The sequence below is a fragment of the Myotis davidii genome, unplaced genomic scaffold (assembly GCF_000327345.1).
Source record: "Myotis davidii unplaced genomic scaffold, ASM32734v1 scaffold781, whole genome shotgun sequence".
NCBI lineage: Eukaryota > Metazoa > Chordata > Mammalia > Chiroptera > Vespertilionidae > Myotis > Myotis davidii.
This window is the reverse complement of record NW_006291488.1, coordinates 415,225-422,072: the sequence shown is the minus strand read 5'-3', so window position 1 is coordinate 422,072 and position 6,848 is coordinate 415,225.

Sequence of the window (6,848 nt, the reverse complement as noted above, 5' to 3'; positions counted from 1 at the left end):
TTGCATATACTAAATTTAATCCAAAACCTAAATGCAAAGTGTAAAAGATGGTTAAAGATTGTACCTACCTGCAAGGAAGCAGAGATTATATTTGACCGCACATTTCTTGAGGGAAACAGTCTGGCGAATGTGAACAGACGTGTCCAGTAGAGTATGCGGCATGAATTCCTACACGCTATGCCAGTGCCTGGCGAGATCTAACGCTCCGTTTTGCTTTTGATAACCAGCTGACCTGTCAAACTAGGACAGTCTATAACATTTAATTGCCAAAACTTGTGAATTTTTAATTTTGTCTCTCCAGATGCTCGAAGTTTAGAGATTTATAGTAATTTGCATAATGGATTGCACTCAGTAAGTGTTCGATAAATGTTTTTCAATTTTGTCTAAACATAAATTCCAGAGGACAGTGCTGAAGTTCAGGGTTGTAAAGCTAAAATTTATTGAAACTCGTCCGTGGTGTGAATTAAACTCCGTTATCCAGCACAATCCCTGCCCTGGCTGCCTCACGACATTAGCGTGTCTTGGACTCGTTAAATGAGGGGTAACCCTGCCCGCTGCACCTGGCTGCTTCTTACTGGGGGCACTACGCTGACTCAGAAAATGCCAGGGCCACGGGGCTGATACGCCCGAAGTCACGCTAGAGCACGTGTGGAGCTTGCTGTATCCTTCTCAACGCGATCATTTTAAAACAAGTTGTTTTTTCCTAAGTAAAAAATGACTTGGTGAAGGGGCAGTTCGCGGGTTTTCAGGTAGATAATGAGATGGCACCCTGAGCTCATGTTCTGAACAAATCCTACTGTTGCACCTTTACCTACCACGGTCACGTTCCTGACAGGGAGGACCTTGCAGTTGGAATAAGATAGGACTCCCTTTCTGGAGCCCCATGTTCTGCGTGGAGTCCAGAGCAGTATGGTCACAGCTTTGCCTGTGGGATTTTGTCCTTATCGAGGCATTTGCCTCCCTACTGTGAAAAGAATGGCCCAGGAATGCATCATTGACATTATCCCAGTGAAAGACACATTAGATTCCTGAACTCTCCTGCTTGGTTAATTTGAAATTTTCAGTGAAAACATTCTAAAAGGTGTCTGCATTTGGAAACAGAACGATTTATTTGCTTTTCAAACCTTTTTCAACTTTCAAAAATCTACTTATGAAAGGATAATTTTCATATATTGTCTTTTTCCATAGAGAGCGAGCTGTTTAAATAAGTGATATTTTATTTCAATATGTTTAGAGCTTAAGGATACAAGCTTTAACACAAATAGATGTGGGTTTATTTCCTAGCTCTCTGATATAATTGAGCTATGCAACCAGGAAAAGTTATTAAGTCTTTATATGTTTTACTTTTCTTTCATATGAAGATTGCTAGGATTCTTTTGTGAGTTAAATGATGTGAGTGCATAAAGCTTTTAGCAAAGTCTCTGGCAGGAATAGCTCTCATTGTGCATGACACCAAGGACCATTTACAAAAATGTGAAACTGCAGTTTTCAAAACTAAAAAAAAGATATTAATGAGACAAAAAGGTGAGTAAAGCCAGTAAAATTTACCAATTTATTAAATACAAGAATTTTGAGGGTGAGTTATATATTGTCTCAATGAAATTTTGACAAAATTTTGAGAAATAAAAACAGCACAGTAAAATCATTTTAGAGAAATGTTATTCGATATAAAGAATAACTGCATCCTCGTGAGTTGCCTGCATTTTGTCAGAATTCATATAATGTAGTTTTCCTTTTAAAAATGAATATAAAGCGCCATAATTAATTGTACCTAAAAGGGAAAAAATTCCCAAAGGCCATGACTTCTGCCACAGGACAGGCACATTGTGATGGCTCATGTGCAGCGGTGAGTGGAATTTTACACAGTGCCTCTGCTGTTACTTAGGGCCACTGCTAGAGATGGTCATATAAAGAGTATATCTGTCTTTTTTGCATAGAAAACATTCAAGATCACTTACTATGGTATATATTAGCTTTGTAATTTGACATCAAGACAGATTTTGCCTTTTCTAATGACTTGAGAAGCTCAGTTTCTCTTGACAAAGACAATTGCATATCTGATTTTCCTTGTTCTTCTGACTGAAAGAAATTTATAGCTAAGTTTGCTTCCAAATATAGTACATACATTTGGTAGATTTTAAAACATTCCGCCCCCTCCCCGCCGTGTGTATTTATTTTTAGAGAGTTTTGAGTATAGATTTTGAGCTGATTATATTATTATTTTGGAATGAGTATATGTAGTCATACATCAATCTATAACACAAAAGAACAGCCAATTTTCTTTGTCATATTGTATGTGAATATGCATATGAAGTCACCAATGAATGCTTATTACTTATATTTTCATGACGATATTTCTGTTATTCACTTAAATAAAACTATTTGTTTTTGGTTAGTGAGTGGTTATGTAGACTGCAAACATTTAAATCATGCTAAATTGCTTTTTCGTGGTTGATCAATGAAACCATTTTTAGGGTTAAAGCATAGCATGACATATTAGCTCTGAAAATATGAGCTGTATGATCATTTGCAGCTGAGGTAAAGAAATTGCACAAAAATGAAAAGAAACCCAGGGAAATCTGAATCACTTAGATCAGCGGTTCTCAACCTGTGGGTTGCGACCCCTTTGGGGGTCGAACGACCCTTTCACAGGGGTCGCCTAAGACCATCGGAAAACACATATATAATTACATATTGTTTTTGTGATTAATCACTATGCTTTAATTATGTTCAATTTGTAACAATGAAAATCCATCCTGCATATCAGATATTTACATTACGATTCATAACAGTAGCAAACTTACAGTTATGAAGTAGCAACGAAAATAATGTTATGGTTGGGGGTCACCACAACATGAGGAGCTGTATTAAAGGGTCGCGGCATTAGGAAGGTTGAGAACCGCTGGCCTAGACAATAACTGGTCCCTGGTCTCTGTCCCAGGATCGATGGAGACAAGGCCATGCTGTAGAGATGCGGCCGGAGCCTTCATCTGACCTCCGCGCCTTCAGGGAGAGAGGACGTGCGGGAAGATGCTGAGGGTCTGGCCTAAGGACGCAGCATAATGAGTTTCTGAGGGAGAGTCAAGGTCTAGTGCTCAGACAAAAGGCGAGGCAGCCAGTGGTGTCTTGGCATCTGGAAATCTGCACAAGGAGGGAAGTGCCCTAGAGGTCACTCTCTGGAAAGGACAGCTTCACCTCTCACCCCCCAGGGCGTTCCCAAGTAGCTGATCAGTGCAGGGCGAACCATTATCCCTTCCACTTGCCTCAAAGAAATATCTGATTAGCTCGACAAACCAAATAAAAGTGAAACCAGAAAAATTCAAATAGTTATGTTTACTTTGTGTTCTACACTGTGTGTGTTTCCTTCTCTGAGTGGATGAATTATCTGTGTCCAATCAGCTAAGTAAGCATTAGTCATTGTAGCTAATCCAGTGAGGTAAGGAAAATGGGCTACATGAGAAGTAGAGAAAATTATATATGAGAAAAAATAACCTTAAAATACAAAAAATAACCACTGAAGTAAAGCACATTGAGAGGTTTCAGAAATTATTTAGAGTCGCTCATCAGGAAATGTTTTTGCTTCTGCAAATTAAAATTTCATGTTACGAATAAGTTTAGTTTTTCACTCAAGTCCAAACATTGCTTTGTATTTGAAAAGGAATATTACTCAAAAATTTAAATTCTTGATGTATATTTTCAATATTTCACAAATTTGTTCAGTCTTATATTGTAGAATGCTTGCAAATATAACATGTAGCCATCAGGTGGAAGAACAATATTTTAGGCAGGATATATACATGGTAACATATACATGTTTCATATACACGGTAGCATAATATTTATATGTAAACATATGTATATATGTAATGTAGTCTATATACAGTCTATATGCTTGTGTATACTTATCATGTATTTACATAGGTCATATATATGTGTATAAATGTGTTTATTAAAAAAACAAAACTAAACTATTTCCCCCAAGAATATCATGCATATTATAAATTATTTAGAATAGTTTAACTTTTAAATTATAATTTAAAATTCAGAAAAATATTTTCATGTTCAAATACTTTTTATCTTAATTTGCTTAACAATCAAATTTAATTAACATATTTGACTATGTCCATTTCCAATTGAGAAATTTTTAGTTACTAATGTCAAAATTCATATATTTTTATTATATGTTTTTCAATCAGTTATTTCTTGCTCAAAAATACTGTATATAAATTTTGTGTGCTCATAGAAATTGCTGTGAAGAGTTTAAACATTTTAAATATGCATTAAAAAGTAATTAAAATATGTATATAATGAACCTAGAGAATATTTTGACCAGAATGTGCAAGCTAAATATAGTAAATAAAAGAGTTAAAGATTATATCTTTCTTGCTCTCTCACCCATCAGAAGTTGCTTTCATTCCGATCAGCACCTGTCTTCCTCGCCAGGCCGTCCTGCGGGTCCTGGGATTGGAAAGCTGGTGACAATTTAATGTAATTACAAAATGCCTGATTGTATCTGAGGAACAGAGTGAAGAAATAAAATAGAGGCCAGCTGCGAAATTACTAAACTCAAGTAGCCTGCGGCATGAGAACCCAGTTCTATTCTTTCTTTAAAATTAGCCTGGGAACTTAGACATCTGAATTTTCTAGTCCTGCTCCACTGCCACATGCCCATCAAACCTCGAGCTAACACTCTCACTTCCCCTGGTGGACTGAGAAAATGATGGTCAAGTATCCAGACCACCGGTCACCTAGAGCCGTGGTCGGCAAACCGTGGCTCGGAGCCACATGCGGGTCTTTGGCCCCTTGAGTGTGGCTCTTCCACAAAATACCACGTGGGGGCGCGCACGTACAGTGCGATTGAAACTTCGTGGCCCATGCGCAGAAGTCGGTATTTTGTGGAAGAGCCACACTCAAGCGGCCAAAGAGCCGCATGTGCCTCACGAGCCGCAGTTTGCCGACCACTGACCTAGAGCAAGCATCTTGGACCAATGCAGAGGCTCCGAATGCAGAAGCTATTCTTCTCAAGAATGTACTTCTACTTTACGAGTAAGAACCTGCGGCATCCCCTTCTCCTCTGGACACTGTGGGCAGCTGTGTTTCTGGCGTGCACACCTAAGGCCTAGAATAAGCCTCCATCGTTTACCTACAGCCCAAGTCCCCGCCTCTTCCTGAGTTCATTCAACATAATTAACGTGCTTTACAGCGCCGGCTATTCAGGAGTCCATGCATTCACAATAAGTAAGCCAAAGAACTTACATACTTACAGGCATAGCCATGGGCACGGGCAACGGGGCAGTGAGGAGGTGGGGGGGAAGTGGGCCTGGGAGGAGGGGGGAAGAAGGGAGAGATCTGCCACACGATCAACAATAAAACTTATATTAAAAAATCAAAATAAACAATTAAGTAAACCAAATCCCTTTTCATGTTTCCAGTGAGAATGGTAACAAGAATGATTTTATAGCAACAGCTCCTCACAATGGCACACAATGCTGAGCACAGGAATGTAAATATGTCTCCGCTGCCTGATGTAGGGGTGCTCCTTGACGTGCCTGGTTTTCCTGGCTGCGCTTATTGTATAGACTGGTTCATATTATTTAACCGAACTTTTGTTAAAGCCCAAATCATAGATTTTTTTCCTTCAAATCAGCATCAACACGGGATCGACATGTTAGGCAAGGTTTTGTTTTTGTTGTTTTATTTTGTTCCTCGTCCCCACGTGATTCAAACAGAGAGGATTTAGGAATAACAAAGACTGTCGGCCAGGCCTCCCTCCTGGTGTAAATGTTCGAGAAGGAGGAAGAAGGCCCAGACGCTGACGGAGCCTGGAGCGGGACACCCAGGATCATGACCCTGTTCCTCCTGCCTCGAGCTGAGTCCGTGACTTCACTTTAGTGACACGCCTGTCACCTCTGGAAAGGCCGGCCCTGTGTGGGCCAAGGCGACCCCGCTCTGCCACCCGCTCAAATGTCCGCCTCTCTCCTTTCTTCTGGGCAGGTTCTGTCTGGGTTGAGGCGCATCCTCCCTCCTCGCAGCGTGTGCGTTTAGCTTCCCCTCCTGACACTCTTCATTGTGAAGTTTTCACAAGCGGACAGGCCCCGCTTTAACAGCTCACAGCACACACCCAGCGCTGGCTTTAGAGAGATCAAGGCTGTGAGTCATGGGGCGCAGTCCCAGAAGAGCCAGAGCGGAAGAGGCAGAAACGGGGGCCAGATTCTGGACTGACAGTTTCCACTCCCTGCCCAGGTGTTCATGAAAACAAACAGAAAAGGCATCGCTCACGTTGCTGTTCCCCAGGAGCCCGGCGTGGAGGCGTGTGTCCGGGTGGCGGGACCAGGGGCTGCGGGGCGGGCGAGACCCCTGGGGAGGAGGCGCCAGGCCTGCTGCTGGAGGAGGCGCTCGGGGGCATCAGGAAATTCTCACAAAAGATCAAGACAATGTTTAAAATAAAACTTGGCAGAACCGAACTATGCCTTCCAGCCTGAACGTCCAGTTGGCTGACAACCAGGCTTTTAAGAGTGAACTTTGGTTTAAATAAAAGAAAGAAAGAAACTTTGCAGAGAAGCGATGAGCTGATGATACGGAAGAATGAAGGGGCTTCGGAATGGTTAGGGGGACACAGCGCTGCTGGCTCCTGGAGCACAGATGACAGATCACCTGCTCCTCAGGTTGGGAACTGACGGGTGGGTTAACTGCGTCAGAAAAGTGTATTGTTTCTCAAGTTGAAATGTAGACAAAGGAGGCAGAGGCCTGGCCATAAGCCAGGATCGGAATAATTTGAAGGAGATGCCCCTATTCTGCAGTCTCCCTGGATGAGAGGAACTATGAACGATAGAAATGTCCTGCCATAG